This window comes from Pseudorca crassidens, chromosome 18 (genome assembly GCF_039906515.1).
Source record: "Pseudorca crassidens isolate mPseCra1 chromosome 18, mPseCra1.hap1, whole genome shotgun sequence".
Classification (NCBI taxonomy): Eukaryota; Metazoa; Chordata; class Mammalia; order Artiodactyla; family Delphinidae; genus Pseudorca; species Pseudorca crassidens.
In genome coordinates this window covers 2755036-2782046 of record NC_090313.1, presented here as the reverse complement: position 1 = coordinate 2782046, position 27011 = coordinate 2755036, and the positions used below count along the sequence as shown (strand labels likewise).

The following is a 27011-nucleotide window of genomic DNA, read 5'->3' as shown; positions in this document are numbered from 1 at the left end:
CTGGCGTGCATGTAGAATTCGCACCTCCGGGGCCTCAGCTCAGGACCCTGGTAGGTTAAGGTAAACTGGCTCCAGAGCGCCAAGCGCCCCACTCCTGCCTCAGGGAGACAGCCCGCGCAGGCCCAGGAAGGGGGCTCGCGTCCGTCCGCACCGGGGTGCTGAGGTCCTGGCACCCTGGCGTGGGTGCCAATCCGGGTGAGCCTGTCCGCTGGTCACTGGCCACTGGGGTGGGGTTGACTGGGGCACGGCTCAAGCAGGAACCTGGGAGGGGTAGGGCTCAGGCAGGCGCCCCCCAGTCCTGGTCCAAGGACAGGGGACTCAGTGGCCCCCCAGTTGTGCAGTTCTCAGCAAATGGGTCAGAGTGTGGGCCCCGTGGGCTGCATCTCTATTGGGCAGTGCAGTCTTAACTGCAGGATATATTTACTCAACTCTTGGCAAGTCCTGCCCTCGTCAAGAGCTATTTGTCTTTACAGTGGGATTTGATCACGTTAGCCAGCAACTGGACTTTGTTGAACCTTAACTAAAACAATTTAGGCCCAACTCGCCCTTAGAGGGTGGACGTACCTTCAGTTGGATGCAAGGCGACAGTGGCGAGACCCAGGGGCCACCTGCCTGGATACAGCCTGCATCAGCCACCCTCGCCTCCCCGAGGCTGGCTCTCCCTGTCCATGAAACTGGGACAGTTAGATAATGAGATCTATCCCCTAGGGCCATGCTGAGGATGAAATGAGCTAATATGAATGCATATGAAGTGCTGGGAGTTCGCTGAGCATGGCAACGGCTCTCGGTCCATGGTGGCTGTTATTGCTGTGTCTGAGAGGTTTTTTGGCTGTCGCGGGGCATGAAGGATCTTACTTCCCCGACTGGGCATTGAACCCGTGCCCCCTACATTGGAAGCACAGAGTCTTAACCACTGGACCACCAGGGAAGTCCCTGCCGTGTCTCAGATTCTAACATGAACTTTCTTACATTTTAATATCTGTGGAATCAGGATGTCTGTATTGTAACAGCTTGGATTTGGTGAGCTATGGTAATCAATCCGATCAACTCTTCAATAATTAATGAATTATCTGAGGATTTGCTGAATTTCTGAGACGGAAAGGATATCTGGGTGGATTATTGATGAAAATCTGTCTCCCAGAATCTTTTTCCCTGAGATGCTCAAGTAAAGAGGAACCACAGCGTCAATGTTTAGATTTATGTTGGTCGAATTTTTAAAACTGAGACCTGGAACACACAGCATCTTGAAGCAATAAGCCCTGTAATCACCACCAGAACACTGGGTGTTCAGAAAGACACAAATTGCCCTGTTTTGAAAGGGACAAAACATTTTGCCTTATATTCTGGGCACACACAGTCTTTACAGAAAGAAGAAAATTGACTTGAAATCTTTCGCCCTTCCCTTGGAAGGAGGTCAGCTCTACTCAGGATCTAGTATTAAATCCAAACCAAACGTTCTCTCAGAACTGTCATCTTTCCCGTTACTTTTGTAAAATGCCTTGTGTCCTAACTTGCTTCCAGACACACTGACGCCCCAGGCCAGACCTCAGGGCAGCCTCTCACGTCCCCCTCAGCTTCCTTTAGGACGCTGTGCTCTCCGTGGCTTCTGGCTGTTCTCACCCGGGTGCTAAGCAGGGCTCTCGGGACGTGCGTGCTCTTCATCTCCCTCCAGAAATGCAGACCAAGCTGGTCTGGTTTCTGCTCCTCCTGCCCTGGCATCGTCAGAGAGCCTGCTTCCTTCCCTCCTATGAGCCGGGTTCTGTTACCGAGGGCTCCAAAAAATGGTTTTCCCCGAAAATGAGAAACGGGTGCTCTGTGCGCGGCACCTGAGAAAAGAGGGTGGCGCTGTGTTTTAAATTTGGGTCAAGAATCTGTGGCTGGGATGCTGGCCGGACTACAGGGGGTGTCCTCACTGGGGGGTGGCATTCGACCTCTCGGTGTCGGGAAGTTCTCCTGGAGGGGGTGGAGGCCCGGTCTCCTACTCCATCCATCACCTCCCTGCCTGCCAGGTGGTCCATGGGGGCCTTAATGTACTTTCTTACCTTCACACACTTACGGGACTCTCAAGGTCACCTGGATAGGAGAGAACCCCTCGGGGGGGGGGGGGCGCTTACGTTCACCCTGATCGAGAAGTTGATGATCTAGAGCATATAGATGCCTTATGGAAAAGGATTTGGTGCTCTCCTGATACATGGGTGTTTGTTCTCATAAGCAGTGCAGGTGTTGCTGGTCTAACACATTGTGAACATTTGCTGGTGGCGTCCTGGCACGAAATTCATGGCAGATTCAAAAAAGGCAAGTGAGGAGTTTCCGGCAAATACTCTATAAAGAAGCAGGCGGGGCTGAGGGGCCAGGAGTGATGGGGCAGCCCCCCTGCCCGGGGCTGGGGCCACCCAAAGCCTCTGCCCTGGAAGAAGCAACAGGCACTGTGGATTCAGGGGGAGGAACGCAGCCCCCACTGAGCCGCCACCTGTTTTCGTAAATAAACACCCCAGACGCTCTCTCTTCTGGAATACTCAGTTTTCTACAAATGTCTCCCATTGGCAAGAAGCAGACAGGAGCAAAAGAACCAGGCGATGGAGTTTATAGGTGACAGTTTCCGAGGCCCAGACGGAGTGAAGAGGGGGGGTTGCAGAGGAGGGGGTGCCGAGGAGGGCCAGGCTGAGAGCACCCAGCAAGGGGCTCATCAAAAAAACGCCTGCGAAAGAAATCGTTTAAAAAAAAAGATGAAATAAAGGAAATCCAAAAAGTATAGATTTAGGGCTCTCCTAACTGTCTGAAGTCAACCTGGCAGCAGAGAATTTGTCAGGCCAGCATTTTCTCTCTGCACCCCAGGGCACTAGGGGGGCCGTGGGGAGAGAAAGGAGGATGCATGGGGGGAGGGGCGGCACAGGGAAGGTTCTGGAAACCCAGCCCCACCCTGCAACCTGGCGGTTCTATCCCAGACCAAATGTAGAGTTAGCCCGTCACCTGGAGCTGATGTCATCCTGAAAAGTTCCTGTCAAGCCTCCTCAAATACATAATTACTTGGTTTATCTCTGCCTCTTAGGGTATTTGTTTATATGGACAAATCCACTCAAATAGAATTAGCAGCATGGCACAAGAGAACAGCGTACAATGGAACCCGAGGGACAAAAATCAAATCAGCAGAGTTTCATTGTCTTTTTTAAGTCAGATGTTACCTTACGGTTTCTACATGCTTTGAATTGCCATTAAAACTTTTTTTGCCATATAAAATCTACCCTGTAATCATTAAATTTCACAAGTCTATTTTTCTTTATAAAGGTAATATAAGCTCATTAATGCAAATTAAAAAATACTCGAAAAATAATAAAAATCACCCAAAGGCAGTTGATCTTAATCTCTGGTGTGATTCTTCTAGTCTTTTTTTTTTTGACCTGAAATCTCTTTGCTTTCATATGAGAAAAATCAGAAAAACCCCAAACGAATCAGACTATGAATAAGCAGATATTCTATCTGGATCTTCTTTGGCTTGGATTTTCTGAGCACACAGAAGACCCGTCCTGTGCCTGCTGACTGTCCCTGACCCGTCCTGAGTCAGAGAACGCGAACCTGTGCGGCCAGCTTTATAGAAAGGAGAAGCCGTCCTAACCATAGCCAGAAGGAAAACATCCCTCTCCCCTTCGGCTGAGGACTGAAATCCACACTTAGAGCTTCACTCCTTTGATACAGCCCTGCCACCAACATCTCACTCCTCAGCTGCATGTTTGCATGATGAGTACCTCGTATCTTTGCAAAAAGAGCTGCTTTTGCATCAGGGGAAATTGAGGTCACAGTGAATGGAGGCAAAAGCTAAAGGATGTTGCTACTGACTGTTGGAGGAGGTCATCGAGAGGGCGTGACCGCCGGATGACCCTCCTGGACGTGGGCAATCAGAGGCCCGTCACCCCCTCCCCGGCCTTGGCATGTAGGCTCCGCCCAGTGTTCCCGCCGTGGGAACTGTTCCAACGAAGCAGGCTCGAGAGAGCAAGGTGTGCCTGAGACCCCCCGGATGGTGTACACGCCTGAACCCTGCTAAGGCCTCTCTGAAAACTTTTAAGACTCTGGCGGGCGGGGCCGAGAGCCCGGCAAGCCGCGTAGGTGGGTTTCCTGGTCATGACACCTGCTCCGCAGATCCGGAGTGACCCCCTTCCTCGGGCCCCTCCCTGCCCTCCGCGTGCGGGCCCCGCACAGAGGAGGCAGGAGGCCGCGGACAGCGGACTGACGAGGCCACCACGGGCCTCTGTGCGTCTGGAAGGTGCCAGCCCCCGGAGCCGGCTCAGAGCTGGCGTCTGTGCTCAGCAGAAGCGTGAGTCGGGCTGCAGGTCTTCAGGTGCCGTCTTGGTTGGTACCTTTTGTACCGCGTAACGGTTATCCTGGGGTGAGTCCTGCCATCTCTCCGCACTTGTGGGCGGTGAGTCTGTCTGCTCAGAAGTGTCCCTGGGAAGGAGGACATGGACTCTCCCCTGGGGACTGTGTCCTGCACCTGAGGGGCACCGGCGGAGGGGACACAGACTCTCCCCTGGGGACTGCGTCCCTGCACCTGAGGGGCGCCGGCGGAGGGCCTGACCCCAGGCCAGCGTGGTTGCTGTCCTCATGCGCCCTCCATGCTGAAGGGACAGGACACGGCTGTCACCTGAACTCTGGCCCGAGCACCTCCCTGTCTTCATCTGGCAAAGGCTCCCCGTGACATTCATTGACGTGTATAAATCGCAGGATTTGTCTTTATGACTCAGCTTCCATAACAGGGCCGCTGGGATTCCTAACGGAGTGAAGAGTTCCTGACCCTTCCTCAGGAGGCCTGGCCATGCAGGGGGAAGTCAAGGTGAGGTGGGCCGGGTCAGGCTGGCGGCCAGACGGGGCTGCGGATGGTCCCAGCATCCTTTCTTCCATCTGGGGACTCCCCGCGTGGCCGTAGCCTGGAGTCATACGTCAGCGGTGCAGGGGTGAATCCTGCAGGCGACGTGCTGGGGAAAGGACTCTGGAAGACGAGGGCAAGGGGTAATGACGAAAGGGCGTTTGCCAGAGAAAGGGGGCTGTGGCCCTCGTGCCCAGGTGGGGCTGCCGGGCCACGAGGAGGGGTGTGGGGTTCGGCAGAGCTGAGCGGGTTCCTGCTGGTGGTCCAGGATGCTGGCCCTGAGGGAGAGCTCGGGAGCTCTGGACGCTGGACTGGCCGAGGCATCAGGCACCCAGGCAAGGCGCTGGGGCTTCTTCTCAGGGGCCGTGTGAGTCCCCACTGTTCGGGGGGTGTACGTGAAAGGCCCTTCTTAGGAGGGACTGAACTTTGCCATGCGTCCTTTTGACGAAGATGCTTTTCCGGTATTTCCTGCGTCCGTAGCCTTACTAGGTCGGGGGGCGCAGGGCTGGCGATGGGGTCTGGACTGTTCATGGAGGCAGAGCTGGCTAGACGGGGATCCGCGCACAGCCAGGTCGCGATGGTGCGCACAGCTGAAAGCGGAGGGGTTTTTCCGAGAGTCTGCGTTATTCATGCCAACCCAGGTACCGTACGTTCCAGGGACTCCGCTCAGCGCGCGCAGGCAGACCTCAGAAGTCAGCCTGGTCTCTGCCCCTGCGGTCTAGACAGTGATCCCGTCCCACCCACTCCCAGCTTTCGCAAGGGGCCCGGCCCGGCCTGGCCGAGCTGTCGACACGGCCCCAGACATGGCGCCGGGGGCCCAGCCCGAGAGCTGGCTCACTTCCACAAAGGCTGCAGGCGAAGTGCTCCCAGGGCCTTCGGGCTGTGGACGCTGCGCCGAAGGGTGAGCGGTGAGGGCTTCACATGCACAGCGCAAACACCTGGGCATCCAGGTGAGGGGCAGGAACCCCCAACCCCTCTGCCGTGCCCCCCTCCCAGGCTGTGCCGGCCAACGGGCGGCCGCCTCTCCCCGGCCTCGACCTTGACCGCCTCGCTGCGCGTCCAGCCCCTCCCACTGGCTCTGTCTTGGCCCCAGTCTCAAGCCGGCAGACCAACCCTCCAGGACCCTGGGGACCCAGAGAGCCTTGCTTTCAGTGGGTTCCCCTCACCCCAGGGCAGCTGTGCCCTTAGGGAGCCGTTGGCCCCTCTGTCCTAGGCTCGTGGTGTAGCGAATGCCTCCACAAATGCCCCAGGGAGCAGGTTTTGATTCCCTTTGTGTGCAGACACAGAAGCTGGGGCCGGGGTGCTCACCAGCTCACCCAGAGTGACCCCACTGCAGGACGGAATCGCAGGACAGGATCAGCACGGACCTCCATCCCCAGATCACACGTCTCGAGGAGGCTTCTCAGCCAGGCAGCTTTACAACATGGCCTTCTGTTGAGTGAAAATCATCAGAAGTCACCATTAGTAACGAATTCCTAACATGCCACCGTGAACAGGCTGAAGTCAACGTTGGGAAACATCCTTCAGACGCAGAGAGGAGCGCTTAGACGGACGCCAGGCGCTTGGAATTGGTTGCCACCTGCCCCTGCGTCAGACACAGCCCCCGCCTCACAGTTGGTGCCTGGTAAATATTTACTAGTTTGCATTCTCTCTTGTTGCTTTCCAAGGAAAACAGTAAACATTCAGGACACATGGGACTGGCAATTTTAAATAGAAGAGATGAGAGATTGGGACTGACATACATACACTACTATGTATAAAAGAGATAACCTACTGTATCTCTAATGAGCACCTACTGTATAGCACAGGGAACTCTACGCAGTGCTCTGTGGTGACCTAAACGGGAAGGAAAAACAAAAAAGAGGGGATATATGTGTATGTATAGCTGACTCACTTTGCTGTGCACCTGAAACTAACACAACATTGTAAAGCAGCTATACTCCAATAAAAATTAATAAAAACTGAGAAAAAAGAAATGAACTAAGGGAGAAGAATGTGCTGTGCTGTACCTGGTGTTCGGTCTAGGAATAGTGATTTCGTACTAGGGGTGAGTGACCACAAGTTCGAGGAGAACGTTATCTATCAAAGACCCAGTGCAGTCAAAAGAGTTTTCAGGAGCGTTCATACACCTTTTCAGTCTGCAGTGTATATACTTTGTGTCCATGTCAGCAAGAGAATGCACAATTTTAGGCATTGAGGCAAATTCTGGATTTTCGGTGGATGGAATAACCATGAAATTCCTGAATGATGGAAACTAACTGGAAGCAGGATGAGTAAAACATCCCACAGAATCTCCGTTTTTCTCCGACAGTAATATAATTCGGTTAAGCGAGTACATTACTAAAAATCACGTTCCAGACTTGGCATAGCAATGAAAACAAACCAATGACCACCCTTTCCTAAGAAAGAGCCGATGAGAGTGTTTAGGATCAGTTGAGGAAAAGGCACAAAACGTCTCCAGCGCTTCTTTCCTCCGCCTGCGCGTCCAGCTCTTTCCCTGTGGAGGCTTTTCCTGTTAGAAGTTGGTTGGATGGCTGAGGGATCAGAAGACTTGAGGTGGTTACACAGAGAGAAGTTAAAAGAGTCGTTAGGGATCAACAGCGGAAGACAACAACCGCCCTTAGAAGATCTGCCCATCATGCCACGTTCCGTCCCTGCCAGTGTAAACAGAGTGGGTCGGACCCTTCCCTCCAGAGGACGATGGTCACGTGGGCGAGGCAGGGTGGCAGAGCCTGTGTAGCAGGTCTGGGTAGCAGGATTCTTCCTTTCTGGGCAGTCCGTCTCTACTGCCAGCTTGGTTTGTACTGCAGAAGAGCATGTACCAGGGACCCTGTTCTCAAGGGGTGAGGTAGGAGGTCAGGACCCAGCACAAGAGGTGGTCGACTTCTGCAGGAAGAAACTGCCCCCCAGGGCCCAAGACCCTCAGCCGATGTCCAGGAAGGAGCCATTCTGATGCTGTCCTTGTTGCCAGACCCCAGAGAGCAGAGGGCGCGGCCGATCTCTTTTTCTCCCTTTCCATCTTAAACCTGAGGAGGAGCAAATACAATGGGGCATTTGGGGAGCAAGAATGAATGAATGAATCATTAAAGCCAGAAGAGATTTTTGCTTCTGGTAAATTTCAGGCTGGGCACGTGGCCGTACGTGTCATCCCATGATTTGCCACAGCTGACAGGATGGATCAAGGTACCTTTTTGGGGGGGGGCGGGGGTGTCCCTCCTGACAGCAGACGGACGTGAAGGGGATGTACAGACCTGTGCTCCACACGGCATGACTGTGCTCCAGGAGACCCCTCCTGGTCTCTGCAACTGAAAAGTCTTCAGTGGTGGTTCTGGTGTCACCAAATCTGCAAGTCCTCTGTCCTCTGTTGTAGGACTTACCACGAGGAGCTGTGATTTCATATCATGGATTTGGTTTTCTTTCTGCGCAATTCATAGGTTTGCTTGGAGGATCTGAGAAGGGCCTTTGAGCCGCGTGGACTCCTGCTGCCTTTTGATGTTCAGTGGTAGATAGTTGATCCTCACTAATCCTCACCGTCTGGGGATTTGGTGTTTATTTGCAAATCCACCTGCTCACCCAAATGCCTTTGTAACCCTGAAGTCAGTACCAAAGGGGCTGGGGGGCTTTCCCTGGTGGTCCTCGAGAAGCACAGGAGCGGGTCTTCCGACAATACACGCTCCGGGCGGGAGGGGAGGCCAAGCCTTCTGGGCTCGGCTCTCACAGTGAACAAGCCCTTTTGTTGTCTAATTTAGTGCCATGTTTTCACTTTTAAAAAACAATTGAAGTCTAGTTGATTTCTGGTGTTGTGTTAATTTCTGCTGTACAGCAAAATGATTCAGTTATACATATATATATATATATGTATATATACACGTTCTTTTTCATATTCTTTTCCCTTATGGTTTGTCACAGGATACTGAACAGAGTTCCCTGTGCTGTACAGTAGGACCTTGTTGCTTATCCGTTCTGTATATAATAGTTTGCATCTGCTAACCTTAAACTCCCAATCTGTCCCCTTCCTCCCCTCCCCCTCTTAGTGCCATGTTTTCTCGTGTTTGTGGTTTTTGTTGGTGATGTAGTCACCTGAAATGGTCCCCAAGCATCACTCTGAAATCCTGTCTGGTGTCTGTAACTGCAAGAAGGCTGTGACGTGCCCAGGTGTCGGTGCCGATGGCCGTGAGGTCCATGTCAATGAATCAGCCGTATATAGTGAATAAGGTGTCTGAAGTGGTCAGGGTTCTCCCGAGGAACAGAACCAACAGGATGGGTACGTCTATAGAGACAGAGACTTGTTATAAGGAATTGGTTCGTGTGATTACGGAGACCGAGAAGTCCCTAGACATGGAGTTGGCTAGTTGTGACCCAGGATGGCGGTTGTTCCAGGTCACGTTTGAAAGCTGGAAAAGACCAACGTCCAGGCCCAGCAGGGAGGCAGGAGTTCCCTCTTACTCGGTCTTTTTGTTCTGTTCAGACCCGTATCTGATTAGGTGAGGCCCTCCCACACTGGGGAGGGCGATCTGCTTCCTCAGTCCCCCAACTCAAACACTACTCTCATCCAGAAACACCTGGAATAACGTTTAGCCGAATAGCAGGGCACCCATGGCCCCATCAAGCCAACACACAGAATTAACCATCGCAGTGTCCTTGAACAAAACCACGCATAAAACGTGGTTAAGTAGCGATCTGTTGATGAAAATGTTGTGATCAGAGGCTCTTGGGAACCCCACAAGGCAACTTTACAGAACACAATGCCCACAAATAAAGAGAATCACTGTGTGAAAACACACGGCCATGGCGGACCCTCAAAAGTTTCCTTTATATTCCATCACTTTTCTGACCCTACAGAAATAAACATGCACGTGAGATCTACTCACATTCTGATGGGGGAGAGAGCGGGGAGAGGAAGGAGGAAGAGGAGAATCTAAACCCACCCTTATTCTGGTGGCCACACCTCCTTACTCCCCCGTGACGCCCCAGTCGCTCCAGCTGGGCCCCGTTCCGCATGCTGTTTTGTGTAATTTTGTGGACCCGCAACCGTGCCTCCCATAGCGCTTTCTGTAATGGTGGGGATGTCGCTACATGCGCCGCCCACGACAGCAGACACGGCTACACGTGGCCGTGGGTGCTCAAAACGTGGCCACTGGGACTGAGGGACTGAGGGTTAAACTTTAATTCATTCAGGTTGACTTTGCCGTGTGTGGCCGGTGGCAGCAACACAGGACAGTGCAGATTGTAGGTCCGGTCCTTGGCCAAAGTTCTGCGATGGGCGTGCTGTGGACTCACAAGGTGGCGTAGTTGTATGAGGAGCGGGTTACCGGCTGGGAGCAAGCTGGGAGCAGGGGGCCCGCCAGCCCAGGAGGCCATGCACCCTCCTCCCTTCACTTCCCTCTGACCTCCCCACAGCTCTGCCTGCGAGTCCCGAGGACCCGGACGCATCCCTGTGTCCTCAGCGCCCGGCTGACAGCGTTGTCTGCGGCCCCTTCCTCCAGCCCCGGGGCCCTGGTGGGGGACCTGCTCTCTGGCACCTCCGGAACCAGAAGAGCTTGCTCTGCAAGCAGCTCCCTTCTCTCCTTCCCCACCTCGCCCACAGAGCTGCCGACCTCAGCTTGCTGCTACGGCATTTGAGAAAGGACCCTTTTATCCCTCGGTTGTTAAGATTTCAGAGTTTCTGACCAACGGAAGTGGAGAATCTGTCAGAGGTGCGTCTTGCGGGGTGGCGGGCCCTCTGGTCGCTGTGGGGTATTTACCTGCACGACTGCAGAAAGAGGTGCAGCTGCAGTCGGCGAAGAATGTAGGGAGCCGTGGTCAGTCCTGCCTAGTTAAAAGGTTAACGTGCCCCTGGCAACTGGCTAAATGCTGTCTCCTTTAATCCCACCACTAAGTGGTGAAGTGGGGCTTTGTCACCTGCATCGCGTGGACGGGGAGACGGAGATCCTGAAGTTGCCCATGGCCCCAAGTTGGCAGGTGCAGGAATCAGGTGTGACAGCGGGTCCCAGGATGCCACGGGCTTTTCCGATGGAAGGGACCGTGGCGTGTCCCAGCCAATGGTCCCCTTGCCTGCCCTAAAATCACACTCTTCTAAAAGTAACCCCAACCATTATAGGAAAGAGCCATTTGGGGGGAAAAGGGTTTTTCAGCTCCAGACTTTCTCTTTATCTAAGAAACTGAAGAAAAGTGTAGTGAGGAAGAAAACCCACCGGTGTCGTTACCTGCAGTGGGTACCGCGAACGGGCTTAACCGGCACTTGAAAGGTGTCTTTAACTTGTCGAAAGGCAGAGCTGCTCATGACGGGGAGGACTTGGCACTGCCCTCAAGTGTCCCCAAGTACAATGGGAAGACGTCTGGAAGCCCCACACGCCTCTGCTGGGAAGGTAAACGACCCCAAGAGAGAACTACATGGATCCCCCGGGCCAGGTCTGTGGCTGCAGACTTCACCGACCACCTTTAATTTCCATCCAGCGTTAGTACCGGATTTTGACGTGCAGCTGTTCCTGCTACAAATGTGCCCACGTTTAATAACATCATTTCTCGGCCCGCCAGGTGCCTCTGATGTCCGCAGCAGAGAGAACGTGCAGAATTTTCCTCGCCGTGGGGGATGGGGGCCAGGTAGTTTGTTCATATAAAAATAGCAGGATTTCTCTTCTCTATGGCTAGCAAAATAACAGGGTAGGTAATTAATGGGTTACGTCACGATCTGGGGCGGGTGTAAAGTGGAAATCACTCCCGACTGAGAGCTGCGCCCCCAGCCATCCCCTCCAAGTGTCTGACAGCCCCAGGCTGTCAGGGAAACGGAGCCCCTGGGAGCCCCCTCTGTGCCCGGCCCCGGGTACCGGCAGGAGAGCAGCCGTGTGTGTGATTCTTTCGATGGTTAGAGCCGGGCTGGGTGATTTGTGAGGCTTTGTGATGCCGAGTGGGGCGTGTGGAAGGAGCGGTTATTGGAGCAGCAGAATCTTTTAGGCGCTGACTTCCCTCTTTCCCAAGTGATTGTGGAATAGACTGGTCTGTGCATCACCTAAAGACACGTGAGTGAGGGCTGTGGATGGCAGTTCCTTCCCCGGACTGCGGGGATCACCTGGGGAGGACCTTGAACTACGTCACGTGCTCAAACCCTGCGACCTGCCCGACTCCGCGCGGTTCAGCGAGTCCTTGCCCTACGTTTCGTATACTCGTCATTCACCGAAACCTTGCTTAGCTGTTTGGATTTTCACCTACGGAAGGGGAGTCTTTGCTTTCTCCTTGGTGTACAGTGGCGCCCTGCCTGGGGCTGTTCTACATACTTAACAACCAGCAGGACCCAGGCTCCCACCAGCCGGGAAAGGTGATCCCCGTGAGCTGCCCTTCCAGCCAGGTCTTGCTGAATCGAGTTCGGAGCACAAGGAAAGGTTATTTTTGCTAAGATTGCACGATATTTTTCTGTAGTGCAATAATTCTTATATATTTTTCTCCAGTGGTTCAAAAGCTAATGACCCTCTCTCCAGGAAATGGTGTGCACACACCCAATCTTGCTTACAAAGTGAGGGGTTCAGAGACTCGCCGAAGTTCTCACTCATCACAGAGCGCTTTATCTGCCTTGGTGAGATACTCAAAAATTCCGCTACCACCCTTGCAGGCATTAAAATCCGTGTTAGTGGAGCCAAAGATAGCAATCAGATTTCACGGCTGGTAAGACCTGCAGAAGGGATTATATTTCATTTTAAAATATTTTTGGCAAATTTTTAATTTTGATATAATTTCAATCTTAAAGAAAAGCTGCAAGAATAGTCCAATAAACTTCCACATACCCTTTAGCTAGGTTCATCAGTTATTTACCTTTTGCTCCATTGTTTATCATTTTCTCTCTTTCTCCACACACACACAAACACACACACATGCACACACACACAGACACACACACATGCATGTGCACACACACACATGCACACACACACAACTTTTCAAACCACTTAAGTTGAGATTAAGTCAAGACCCTTCACCATAGTGTGTATTTACTAAGAACATGACGTTCTTTCACATACGTAAGATTTAATTATCAAAACTGGGAAATTTAACAGGGACCCTGGTATATCATTAATCTGGTGGCTCTCCAAGTGGGGTCCCTGGACCAGCAGCAGATCCTGGGACCCTGTTAGAAATGCAGACTCCCAGCCCTGCCCCAGCCCTTCTGAGTCAGGAACCCTGGTGACGGGGCAGGAAGCTTCGACAAGCCCTCGGGGGGAATTCGGACATGCAGCGAGGGTCCTGGAACCGCTGGTCTCATTCTCAGGCAATATCGTTTGTTACCAATTGACTCGACAGCATCGTTTTCGGGTGTTCTTTTCCCATCAGAGTCTGGTCCTGGATGAGGAATGACACTGAGCTGTCACGTCTCTTTAATGTTCTGTCCGGAACAGCTCTTCAGCTTTCCTGGTCGTCTTGACCTTGACGTCTTTGGAGAGGATGGGCTGTTATTTGAATCGATCGGTGCTTCTGCGCGACTGGATTCAGGCCCTGCACCTGGGGCGGGGCTGTCACCAAAGAGTGTTGTGTCCTGACCTGTCATCAGAGGCACTGATGTTGGGGGCTCCGACCTTGACCATGTCGGCCTTGTCACCTCACATGTGGTTAGGATGGTGTCTCTACTGGAAAGTGACGTTTTATCCTAATTCATTAGTAATTTGTGGGACGTACACTGAGTCTGTGGAAATACTCCGTTCCTCATTCAACTCTGTCCACTGATTTTAGCATCTGTTAGTGCTTTTCTAAGCCCATCATTTCTTCTGTTATTATTTCTACATCTATTATTAGGTATTATTGATAAGACATAACACAACAGAATATAATGGAATATCGTATTATATAGAGACAGACACAGGCATCTGCTGTAAGGAAGAGCTTTCTTTTCCTTTTTCTTTCTTGGAGCAGAGAAAGGTTTATGGCAGGACCAAGCAAGGAGAATGGGTGCTTGTGCTCAAAAAGCCCAAAACTCAGGAAGAGCTTCCTTGTTTCCCCAATTTATTTATTATTTATTGACACTGGCCATTCCGACCCCACCTCTGGGCTCTTTCACTCAAAGGCTCTGTCTGCCTTTCAACACCAATGACTCCCCAGGTAAGATACCCCTTCTGCTAACTTCTTCTTCCCCTTAGGGTGCTGTCCACGACACCTCTCCCCATCTGCCTGTGAATAGCTACTGACCAGCACGGCCACTTCCAGGCCAAGCCAAGCTTTTCCATTCTGTGACGCAGTGGAGGTCGCCCCCTGTCTGCCCTCCCCCCAAACATTTGACTGCTTTTTGGTACTGACCCCTATTAGGCCATGCATCTCGCCAGACTTTCCTCACCTGCTCCCGTGAAGTCTTCCCAAGTGGACTGTTAGCAACATGAGAGACTGACTTCAAATCATCTTTAAATCTGTCCCACCTGGATTAGTACCTGGTACACAGCAGATGTTCAACAAAACTTTGCTGGATGAAAATGTTATGACCCCCGGCCTGACTGAAAGAAGTCATGTAACAGGATTGAATGCAGAAAGTGTCAGCTGAATGACAGCTGTTACTAGAAAATCAACCACTTCCAATAGGCTTGAAAAGATCCATTCTCCTACCTTCATGGAGGACCCCATACAAGTCGCCTCCAGTGGAGGAGAGGTTTCTGTGATTGACCTGTGTTTATGCCTCAGGCACTCTTATATACTTAAATAGTTTAGAACCACCACTGTTAAGTCTGAACACACTCTTTTGTTTGTTTCTCATAGACAATTTGCTACAACTTGAATCTTAAACGTCCTCGTGAGACTTGAGGAAATCTTTTCCTGTAGTCATGTTAGAATGTGAGACTGGACGCAAAGGGAAATCTTCAGGGGAGATGGAAATCATATTTTCAGTCTCATTAATTATTAAAGTGAGTCTTGAAAAGAGATGTGAACTTAGCAATGGAAGCAAATTGTCCTGACATTCGGGCATTGCAGTAAAATGCATTAACAAAGAGGTGGTGGAGACCAGCCTGCAGGGCGGCCTCAGTTCTGGGGTGGGGGGGCGTGGTTTGGGGCAGGCGCAAGCGGAGCCCCAGGAGGCCCAGGACAGAGACGGTTCATCCGAACCCTCTCCAGTGGCGATGCCACACATCTCAACTTCACACAGGAGTCAGGTGGTTCAGCTGAGTTCTGCTCGGAAATTGTCAGAAAGAGTCCATACAGGCGTTCTCTTTATCGTGTTCCCTGGATGAAGCTTTATGTAAAAAAGGCGTCTGGCCCAGGAACTGCCTTTCTTTGTCCCCTCTCTCCTCTCCACAAGTGCATCTTTGGATGGTGCCGTGTGACACCATCAGGAAAGCGACTAAGGCTCATCAAGAAACTAATGGGGAGACACTGAGCCTTGTGACTGTGTGTGTGCTATCGCTCCACGAACTTGAACTTAAACATCTAAACTACTTTGTGGAAGGTTGCATGGGTTCGTTTGCTCTCACACACTGTTGGTTATTGGAACAAACAGAGCTTAGATGTATGGAGTTACATAAATAAGGTTTAGGGAGTTCATTAAAAGTGGTCCAGCTTCCTTAGTTTAACGTTCAAGGACATCTTCCATCTGACCTTAAAGTTCCCCTCCCTCCCTCCCTCCCTCTCTCTTATTTATTTATTTTATTATTTTTTTGTAGGTAGTTTTACTATGAAGTTTATTTTGCTGAATAAATTTGCTTTGTTTTTATTTATTGATTGATTTTTGGCTGTGTTGGGTCTTTGTTGCTGTGCGCGGGCTTTCTCTAGTTGCAGCGAGCGGGGGCTACTCTTCATTGAAGTGCACAGGCTTCTCATTGTGGTGGTTTCTCTTGTTGCAGAGCACGGGCTCTAGGCACGTGGGCTTCAGTAGTTGTGGCACGCAGGCTCAGTAGTTGTGGTTCGTGGGCTCAGTAGTTGTGGCGCATGGGTTTAGTTGCTCCGTGGCATGTGGGATCTTCCTGGACAAGGGCTCGAACCCGTGTCCCCTGCATTGGCAGATGGATTCTTAACCACTGCGCCACCAGGGAAGTCCCTCTCTTATTTATTGACCGACCCCTTATGCCGCGTTGTGTGTGTTCCCTGCATGAGCCCCACCTCCCACATGGTATTTGGGGCCTGTCTCTTTTCTCGTCCTGCTCCACACCACCTTCCTGGAGGATTTTCATCCTTTCGCCAGGTACCTTGTGCCCTGATGGCTCCCGAGATGTGTACAAGCCACACACCTTCCTTGAGGCCCAGACCCCATGTCCGATAACCTGCTAGTCACCACCTCTTGGACGTCTCCCGGCACCACAAACCCTGCATGCTCAAAGCTTTGTCCTCACTGGCACGTCCCCACGGCCTCTGTGTGTCTGTCAACCTGACATCAGCCCTGCCCGGCTCCTCACCCAGGACCTCGTCTGCAAATGCCCCTCTCCTGTCCGCCTGCCTCACGTTCCTGCTGAAGTTCCGTGCTGGCCCTGGCTGTGTGTGTAAGGTAAACCCCAGACCCCAGCGTCCTGGCCTTTCAAGCAGAACCCCAGCTAGTCCTGACCTGCCTCCCTCTGCTCCGATGAGCCACACGCCCTCGCTCCGGTCACCCCAGGCTCCACATCTTTCATGGTTCTGGACTTCGCACATGCATCCTTGGGACCTGGAATACCCCTTTACTCTTTCTGATTGTGGTACTACCCATAGGAAGTGCACTGTGCACTGGAGTTGGTTGAAGAGTGAATTGTATTTAATCCTTCTCCAAGCCTGTTTCCCCCTCATCAAGTTGATAACAATACACCCATGGACATTCAACAGTGAATACCTACCTGGGTGCCTGAGTCCAGATGGGGGTTGTGCCAGCACCTGTTCCTGAAGGGCTCAGCTCCGTGGGGGCAGGGGAGACACACAGATGAAACGTGTGATAGGCTCTAGGGAGGGGTGTGGACAGACACCCTGGAGACCCAGCTTGGGAGTTGGGAAAGGCTTCATCCAGAGGGTATTGTTTTCATGGAGGGACGCAAAGGACCATTATGATGGCTGCTGGGTTTGGGACAGTCTTAGCCAGGCCCTGTGTTGAGCGCTTGACTTGCGTAATCTCATTTAATGCTCACAACACTTCTCTGAGGTAGACACTGTTATTATTATTATGCCCCCAGCTGCAGGGTGGGTGGAGAGTCTTGGAAATCCTTTTGAAGAAAGTCACAACTCAGCTAAGACCACAAGCTGACTGGAAAGGGCTCGGTTGGTCAGGTCTGTCTCATGAGGCAGAACCTTTGAACAGGTCATGCCCATGACTCACTCAGAGGTGAGGGACTTGGAGCCCGACCTGCTTGGGAATGAGGTGAACTTCTCATGCAGAGCTTGGAGAGCAAAGGAAGAAGGACTTCAAGAGAGGAGGACAGCAAACAAGGACCCACCATGAAGGACCTTGTCTGTCACTTTGAGAAGTTGGTATATCATCTCAGACCAGTGAATAGACACTGCAGGGAAAGATACACATTCCCTCTTTAGATGGAGCACATTGACTATGGTATGACCACCAGACAAATGAATGGGTGGATAGATGAATAAATGATTTATAGATCAATGATAGTTGGATGGATGGACGGATGATGGATGATGGCTGGATAAGTAGATAGGTGGATAGATGGATAGATGTACGATGGATGGGTGGGTGGGGATAGGTGGGTGGCTGGATGGTGGATAGATGGATGGTGGATGGATGGTGAATGGATGAATGGATGGTGGATGGATGGATGGATGATGGATGGATGGGTGATGGATTGATGGATGGTTTGATGGATGGTGGATGGATGAATGGATGGATGGTGGATGGATGAATGGATGGATGGTGGATGGATGGATGATGGATGGATGGTGAATGGATGGGTGATGGATGGATGGATGGATGGTGGATGGATGGATGAATGGATGGATGGTGGATGGATGGATGATGGATAGATTGATGGATGTTGATGGACGGTTGGATGGGGAGGTGGGGAACGGAGCTGCCAGGCTGGAGGCAGAAGTTTAGTGAGGAGACTGCTGCAGACACAGATGGGTCTTGTCAGAGAGACGAAGGAGGGGCACCCAGAGAGCAGAGGACTTTTGATTGTGCCAACTGCTGTCGGGAGCCAGTCAGGTCTGCAAAGAGGCCACTGGTCATGGCTGCAAGGAGACCCTTGGTGATCCAAGCCGTGACTTTCCTAATACTGTGTGTCTCTCCCTGTTGGCTCGGAAGTCTTTGTTTTGTCTTTCCAGGGATCTGAGGGGGGAGGTTATAACCATTACAGTCCACTGACTTTTTATCTGATGCAATCCCAGATTTCACAAGTTCTCATTTTAAAGATCATAATATTCCTTGCTCCCAATAACATTCTTTTCAAAATCTGGGATTTGATCAGGAAAAAGATCCCTTATACGTTATTGCATATGTAAGGATCCATATTGTTAATGGGGAGCAAAGGCAAAGGGCGGGTGGGTTGGTTGGCCCCTGAGGCTGGTTCATGGCAGCAGTCTCTTCTAAGTTCCGACCTTGGCCTTCTCTAGCTTTTGCTTTGCATTCCCAAGCTGTCCACTACAGTGTGTCCCCAAGTTCACCAGGAATCTTTAGCCATAGAGTCACCTCTTCACTGAACTTCAGACCTTATCCCCACTGCCCACTGGATACCTTCAGGGGAAGGTTCTGAGATTTGGGGTCTAGACAATGCCCAGTTCATCTCAAGGACATGAACAGAAGGTGCTGCCGTGCTCCTGCTGGATCCCATCGGCCGTCTCGACCCCCCTCCCCTCCCCCTCCCCTCCCCTCCCCCTCCCCCTCCCCTCCCCTCCCCCTCCCCCTCCCCTCCCCCTCCCCTCCCCCCTCCCCTCCCTCCCCCTCCCCTCCCCCTCCCCTCCCCCCTCCCCTCCCCCCTCCCCTCCCTCCCCCTCCCCTCCCCCTCCCCTCCCCTCCCCTCCCCCTCCCCTCCCCCCTCCCCTCCCTCCCCCTCCCCTCCCCCTCCCCTCCCCCTCCCCCCTCCCTCCTTCCTCCCCTCCCCTCCCCCCACTTCCTCCCCCCCCCCCCTGTCCTCAAGTCTGTATCCTCCTGTTTCCCGCAGACGGAAAACCTATAATCACAGCTGCACCACTGTGTCCTGGGACAGGACACTCTGGGCACACAGAGCCCCATGCCCCTCCAGTCCCCTGATTCAGGGTGGGGCAACCCCTGTGTCAACAGGACAGAAGACGGGAGCAGGAGCTCAGCACTTGCTCTCTGGTGGGAGACTTAGCGGCCAAGGTGCCGGGCATCCTGCCCGGGCACCGACCAGCCCTGAGACACTGGCTGGGGCTCCTGTCCCTCGACTATCGGTGGTAATAATTGCAGCCCTGGCTCTGTGGGGCGGGGTGGCAAGGTGGGCATGCGAGGGTGGCAGAGTGTCGGTAATCCATGCAGATGGGCCTGTGTAAGTCCCTGTAACGGGGGGGGCCTGCAAACTTCAGTCCATTGAACCACCCATGTTGACATACTGAGAAACCCAGCTCAGCCACGGGCCCAGCCCCTTGGCCCACCACCTGTCTGGGGGGCTGCTGGGTCTGTTTAGACAACCCCTGCTCCACGGCATCACGCGTGGGGCTCTGGGCTGTGGCCATAAGCAGGGTCGCGCGTTCTGCCCGGGCTGACAGTTTGCTCCCGCAGACCCCAGGCCCAAGCCCTGGCTACAATCACGGTCAGCGACCGCATCACTCCTCCATCCTCGTCCTTGGGGTGGAGCCCCAGCAATGGGATCTGTGCCCCCGGCGAGCACCCCGCTCTGTGCGGAAGGAGCTGCAGCCTCGTGAACACAATTAGAGCCATTAAGGGTGATCCTGGGCCCCTCTGCCATTAGCGTAATCAGCTTCTATTAACCACCAATCATAAACAATTTCTCCATTTGTTCATGTTTCTCTAAACTGCACTTCCCCATGTCAATGGTAAGTTGTTCAGGAGAAAAGTGTTCTCTCTGCATGGAAATTCTGTTTTCCTCTCTTCCAGTACTCGATCTCCTTCCCACCGGGGGGTGGGGGGCAGGCACATTGCTGGGCTCTGGTTCTTTCCCTGAGCTTAGAGATCATGCAGTCCTGTTTCTGGACTTCGACGTTTAGCAAGAGGTCGCTGGAGAGACTTGGCCTTAGCTCGGCTTCCTTCATGAACAAGCGCTTTCTGGGGCTTCCAAGTGGGCCGCGGCTCGATCTGTGTGTGGAATGGACTTCTGAGAACCTGCCTCCCCACATCTACCCTGTTTCCCGCAGGGAGAGCCCTGACTGCGCCCCCTTCCTACTGACTCGGCTTGTCAGCTGGGCCGCGAGCGCCTTGGAGGAAAGTGCGGATAAACGTGTTCAGTCTTCTGAACGACCTGCTTGTTTTACCTCCGGCCCTGCAGGCAAAGCCGGGGTCCCCAGGGCAAGGCCGCCAGGGTGGCACCTTTGGTTGGGGAAGAGGGGCTGTTCCTCTGTCCTCTCATCCCTCGGAGCCCACAGTTCCATGTTGCTGGGACCCCACCCTCCGCCTGCCAGAAGCCCCCATTCTCTCTCTCCTGAGTGACCAGCCTGCTCGCTGGCCTCCTCTTTGCCTCTTCCTCCTGAAGTCTCTGATTTCCACCGAAGCCAGAGATCCCTTTAGAAAGTCACTCAGCTCACAGCCCTCCTGTGCTTGAAACTCACCAGCGCCCTCCCCGCCGTTTCACTCGGGGCAGAAACCAAGCCCCTAACACATCCCTGTCGGCCCGCTCAGGCCGCTAGACACACGCCAAACACTTACATCCCACGTGCAGGAGGCAGCACGCTCGCGATCAAGGCGCCAGCAGGTTGGTCCCTTCTGAGGCTGTGAGAGACTCTGCCCCGCCCACCCCCAGCTTCTGGTGTGGCCGATAAGCTCTCTGTCTGCCTGCACATTGGGGTTCTCCTCTCTGTGTGCATCTGGGTCACGCGTGTCATGGTTACGGTGTAATCGTCACAATCAACGCGTTTAACTTTGATCAGCAGTGCTGCCTGTCAGTACCACGTGGGCACATTCTGTCCTTTGTCTCAATCGTCTCCTCTGTAGAGACACTTCTTCCCTCACGCAGGGCCATCTCTGCAGCTCTCTAACAGGGCTTCGCACGTTTTGTCTTTCTTGATCTTTTTGAAGAGGACAGGCCGGTTACTTTGCAGAACGTCCCTCAGTTTGGGTTGTCTGGCGTTTCCTCCTCACCAGATTCCAGCCATGCACGCTGGGTAGGATGACCACGAAGTGACTGTGTCCTTCTCAGGACATCCGTCAGGGGCACAAGAGGACGAGGTGAGGGAGGAGCTGCAGCCTCCAGTTAGTCCAGTTAGAGTCATTAAGGGAGGCCCTGGCCTCCTCCCACTCTCGGCCGCATGCCTTGCCTCTCCCTGTGCCCGTGAAGGATTCGGCCCTGGACCGAGGCCATTCCCGTAGTCGGCAGTGATGGCCGATGTGAACGCCGATCTTAAACGAAACCCGCTGACGATGGGCCGGGAGCAGCTTCTAAACAGAGCAAAGGGTAGAGCGTCTCCAGCTAAAACGGGCGTGACAGCTAGAGACGACGATACAGTGTGAGAGACACTAAATAAAACGAGTGAAAAATAGAATGTCAGCTGGGTGAGGACAAAAATAAATGAGTGGAAAAGCGTTCTGAGTAAATATTGCTGATCAGCGTCAGAAAGACGCTGAATTAGAGATCAGGGAGGCGGCAGCATGCATTTCAGTCTCTTCAGAATGTTGAGCAGGTGCTGGTGAAGCTGCTTCCAGGAGGACGAGACAGCATCCCTGCTCGTGCCTGACCTTGGTGGACCCATGAACTCAGATTCACAGGGGCAGGGGCAGGTCCTAGGGCTTAGCCTTCCCGCGGGGGTGCGTCCTTTGCCGCTTCTCACAAACACACTTTCTGCCGGTAATTACTGATGAGCCCGAGAAGGCTGCGCTGAAGGCCCAGCTCACCACCGAGGCAGACATTCACCTGTATACACACCTGGGAGAGGAACACACCTGGGAGAGGGACATGCGGTAAGCACATAGACTTTGTATCCAGAGGAACGTGGACCGAAAATCCAGGCTTTTCATTCTCCATAAATACAAATGCGTGTGAAACATTCAGCTTGGCTAAACTTCAGTATTCTAATCCACCAGCCGGAGATAACGTTTTATGGAACGTTATTAAGATTATATGTGAGTCACCTGGGTGGGACTTCCCTGGCGGTCCAGTGGTTAGGACTCCGTGCTTCCACTGCAGGGGCACAGATTTGATCCCTGATCAAGGAACTAAGATCCTGCAAGCCACGTGGCCAAAATATATATATATATATATATATACACATACATATATAAAATAAATATATATGATATACAATCATGATATATATGATTTATCACATATTTTCCTGGAACATGGTAAGCACTTGATGAATGGTGGTTATTATTATTATTACCATGATCATAACGTCATGCAACTGAATTGAAAAGAGGTAAAATGAGAGAATACAAGAACGCCGAAGAATTAGAAATACGAGGCGGAGTGGCCTTAGGAGAGCGCATAGCTTTGGTAGGTTTGTTCTGAGTCTGGGTATTTTATGAAGTCCTTACTAGTTAAGGTAGTTTTATTGTTGTAGTCACTGCTGTTGACTCTCTTGGATTTACTTAGCCTGTAAGCATCCTAATATCTGAAAATAATGACACGATGTTCAGTGTTTAACATGGATACTTTCTATTTCAACTTTAAGTTTCATGGCATTGGTTAGAAGAGTGGATTTCAAGGGTGGAATCATCAACTTTGCTGAGAAGATATCCTATTTTAAGAAACATTCAATGATGATGCCACATAAGCTATTCCAGAGCACAGAACAAGATGAAAAGCTCTCTACTGCCTTTGTTTTAAGAGTTTTTAATGCTTTTTTTTACTATTACTTTAAAAATCCTTTTATTTTTATCTTCTGTTATTCAGCACATATATATCTGCAATTATTTTTACCTTTCAGCTTTTCTAAAACTCCTCCTGTAAATCTGCATTTTTTTCTGATTAAAAGAATCAAATGTTATGTCTTGATTTCACCTATATCATAGGTCCCCTTCCCTGACTTTTCACATCATATTTCCTTTAATTATATGATCTGTGGCTTGAGACTGAAATTACTGTTGTTAAATTATAACCCAATGAAAACATGACCCAAGCAGTTCAGTCTCATAGAAGACTTGAGGTTCAAGGAAGGCATCCCACCAATGAAAAATTCATTTGAAAATAACCGAAGTTCCTACTTAGACTTCTCAAATACCATGTTGAGGCTATATAGACAACAGCAATTCTTAAAAATCCCCTTTCTTCTCCCATCTGCTTTCCTCTTTCCATCAGCTTCTGCAGTATCTCTTTTAAATTATTTAAAAATTCATTTTTTTCATTCCTAACCTTCACATCTTTTTTCCTTCTGTTTCTCCCTTGGATTTGGTTTTACAAATACCACCCACCCACCAAAACCCAAACAGTCTAACAATGGAAGAACATTCTTGGGAGGGAGAGGGAGGAAAATAAAAATTAATGAGCATAACCAGATTTTGTACCTTGGTTTACTCCTTTGTTTTTCTGGAATATATTCCCAGTTTGTTTGCATTTTAAAAAAAGGGTACATCCAAGGTAAAGTTTCTTTGTATTTACATGTATATTCCCGTTTGATTGTAGCTTAGCTAGATATACAAACCTAGTTTGAAGGAAACATACCATGGTTGACAATTTTGGCTCCATTGTCTTCTGGTATTTGGTGATTATAAGATAATGGGAAGCAGAAAGAAACAGTGGGGAACCTGTGCTTTTTTCCTGGATGTTTTTAGGATCTTTTCTTTATCTTCGACATTCTGACATTTTACTCTCATTCTGCTGGTATTTGGTGGGGGAATGTTCTTTCTGAAATGTTCTGAGATATTTTCTTTTATTATTTCTTGGACGATTTTCCGTAGCCTTCCCTTCTGGATCTATTTGTGTAATGTGGGTTAATCCTCATTTTTTTCTTTAGCTTTCTAATTATAATTCTTTTTTCTATATCCTATTGCTCTATTTTCTAGAAGAATTCCAAAATTTTATCTCCTTGACTTTCTATATTAAATTTTTTCTTTTAAATTTGCTTTTGTTTTCACTTTTAAAGGCTCTTTCCTACTGTTCAGTATTTTCCTTATAACATCCATTTCCCTCCCCCTCCCCCCTCCATGGGCACAGTCTTATACTGAATCTTTTTGAAAATAGAAAAATTTTAAAGTACTATTTTTTTTTCCTGAATGATCTGTATCCTCTAACATCTTGTTTTCCTTTGTCTTTGTCTAGTACTTTATCTTTTGTGTGGCTGGATCTCCTCAAATATTTGGTGATCTGGGGGTGTCTATGCGTACTTAAGAAGGAAGCGCGAAACATCCATGGGAGCTCTGAGTGGTTGGGTTTTGCCGACTGGTGGACTTGACCTACTGGTGAGGGGACCGTCATTGAGCTGGGAGGCCACTAAGAGGCAGAACATGGAAATGTTCCGTGGTTCACGTTTACTTTCTTTAAAGGGAAGTGTGGCGGGCAAACACCTGGCCGTGGTTTGTGCTCTGTGTGGAGCTGGGGAAGGGGGGGCAGTCCCCTCACAGGCTTCCCGTTCATCCTCACGTTGGCCCCAGGTCTCACCCATGTTCTCCTTCAAGCCTGGCGCCTCTGGGCCCACACCTTCTCTGCTGATCTCTTAGGCAGAGTGACTGCTTCACTTTCCACGGTCCTAAAGTTTGTTGAAATCTCACAGTTCTTCATGGCTTTGCTTCCTTTCTCATTGTTATTGTAAATTTATACTTCTCCTCTGCATTCAGTTTAATAGGGTCTTGGGAGACAAAATACATCCTCCACCTTGGTCTGGAATGCTCAGGTGATTACTAGCGCATCAGTGAGGGCTCTGTAGAGAACCAGACCGAGAGAACCGTCTCTCTGTCCCCACCATCTCCATCACCGCTGTCTCCATAGAGAGACTGTCCCTCTGTCCCCAGCCGTCTGGGTTTAAGGACTCTTTCGAGGGCAGACGAGGTGCCTCAGGGCAGCAGACAGGCTGGGTTTCTACTGGTGCTGACCTCGGTCACAGACAGATCCCCAGGACATGCTCCCCTCAGAGGCTGGGACTGAGGTGTGTGTGGGCATCTGGCTTTTAAGACAACCTAAGAAATATCTGGGGACCTTTGAGGGGTCCTGGGCTGGTAACCTGGATACTTAGGGGGTCTTTGCCTCATCCTGGACAATGTATTGTAGACGTGTATCTGTTACATCACATGTGAACTGGGAGGATGACATCGCTTTGAGAGAAGAGAGACCAGGCAGAGGTGCACTTGGCAGCCCACGGCCTCCACCAGGTGGATGCCTCTGAGGCCGGAGCTGCCCCCATTCGTCACACCCCAGGTGGGACTTCCCCACCGCAGACACCTTTATTCCTGCAAGTGCCTGACCTTCCTGCAAACAAACGCCGCTCCTCAGATGTTTCTCTAACCAAAGTGACCAAATGTTTTCACACACACACAAAACACGTGTGCAAACCCAGACATACACACAAATACACACACACAAAAACTGTCATACACAAACAAGCACAAACACAGATACACACGCACACAATTACATATAAACATGTACATGCAAACACATCTACCCATGCAAACGCACACACACATGCAAACGTAGACTACACGCATAGGAACTTTCATATACAAACACACATGCACATATACACACAAACACACACACGCACATATACACACAGATGCACGCAAACTCACATACACACAGATGCACACAAACACACACGTACACACAGATGCACACAAACACACATGCACTTGTACACACAGATGCACACACACACACACACACACACAGATGCACACAAACACACAAATACAAACAAACTGCCCACAACACACACCATGTCCAGTGCCTGACAGTAAGGGCTCCAAGAATCATCTGTTGTTATTTTTATTATAATTCTTTCAGTTCTTCTGGAGCCAGACCCCAGATAAATTTGGGAGTGGGATTCAGGGTGGGTGGGACACCCAGGCCTGTGGTGTGGACCACCCGGAAGGGGTGCGCCTGACCGGGTGGGAGGTGGGCCGGTTCCTCGGGACACCTCTGTCAGTGCAGGTGCGTCAGCTCTGCTCACCTTCTTCTTTGTTAATCTGGGGGTTGGATCTGAAAGAGGGGACGGCTCTCCACGGCCCAGAAGAACTAATTGAATTTCTCTCTGCATCTCCGTAATATCCGAGTCATTTGTCTCAAAAAGACAGAGGACTTCTTTTGTGCATTCTGCTTCCAGCCCAGACACTAACTAACCCGTGTGCAAACAGAAAGAACTCTCCCTATTGTTGTATCAGAAACAACAAAGGTTCTGCCAGCAGACACCCCGCAACAGATCCAGAGGCCGCTTGGATCCTGCATTTTCTGGCATAAAAACCAACAGCACACATTCAGGCTTTGTTCTCTCTGGGCATCAGTTCCAGAATGCTTTATGTCTCAGCATTCAACAACCCAGGAGCCGCTTGCCAATCTGTTACTCCCTGTTTGACCTTTAGAATGTGCAGAAGTTTCTCCAAAGGTCAATACGTACCTGACATCAGCTGTCTTATGTGGTAGCCAGGAACTGTAGGGTTCTGACCTTGAAGGACGTGGGACTGGATTTTCCCCAGGGAATGTTCTAGGGCACAGTCTGGAAGAAGCAGTGTCTCTTCTCCAGCCATGGTCCTCCCCAACACGGGCTGCTGGGGAGTCACCCTGCAAATCTTTCTTGAGCTGCCAGGAGCCAGGCATGGGCCTGGGTTTGGGAGGTAAGAACCTGCGGGACACCGGTGAGGACTGCAAGTTACAGCACACGCTGTCACTTGAATCAGCAGACCTGGCCTTTGCTGAGTCTCCTTGGGGCAGTGTGGGGAGAGTTCTCTGGGAACTCTGTCATCCCTCTGAAGAACCACATTTGCAGTCGCGGAAAAGCTAATGGTGAGAGGAAGTTCTTTGTGAGCAGAGGCTGCGGGGTTTCTATCGAAATCAGCCCTGTGACTGTGGACCCTGATGTGCATCCCTTAAAACCATCCTGTTTCCTTTTCCCTCTGAGCTCCTTATGTCATGGGCTCTCAGAGCCAGAAAGGGTCTTAGAAAACACTGGTGCAGACTCACGGGCTGGGCAGTCCTCCATCAGTGGACAAGGGAGT

General features: G+C 51.2%; 1 long non-coding RNA gene across 1 annotated transcript in view; it reads left to right on the top strand.

The window, feature by feature from the left end:
- The window catches only part of LOC137210976 (uncharacterized), a 244279-nt gene that overhangs the window by 5982 nt on the left and 211286 nt on the right, over window positions 1-27011 (top strand). The gene's annotated exons all lie outside the window — the stretch shown is intronic.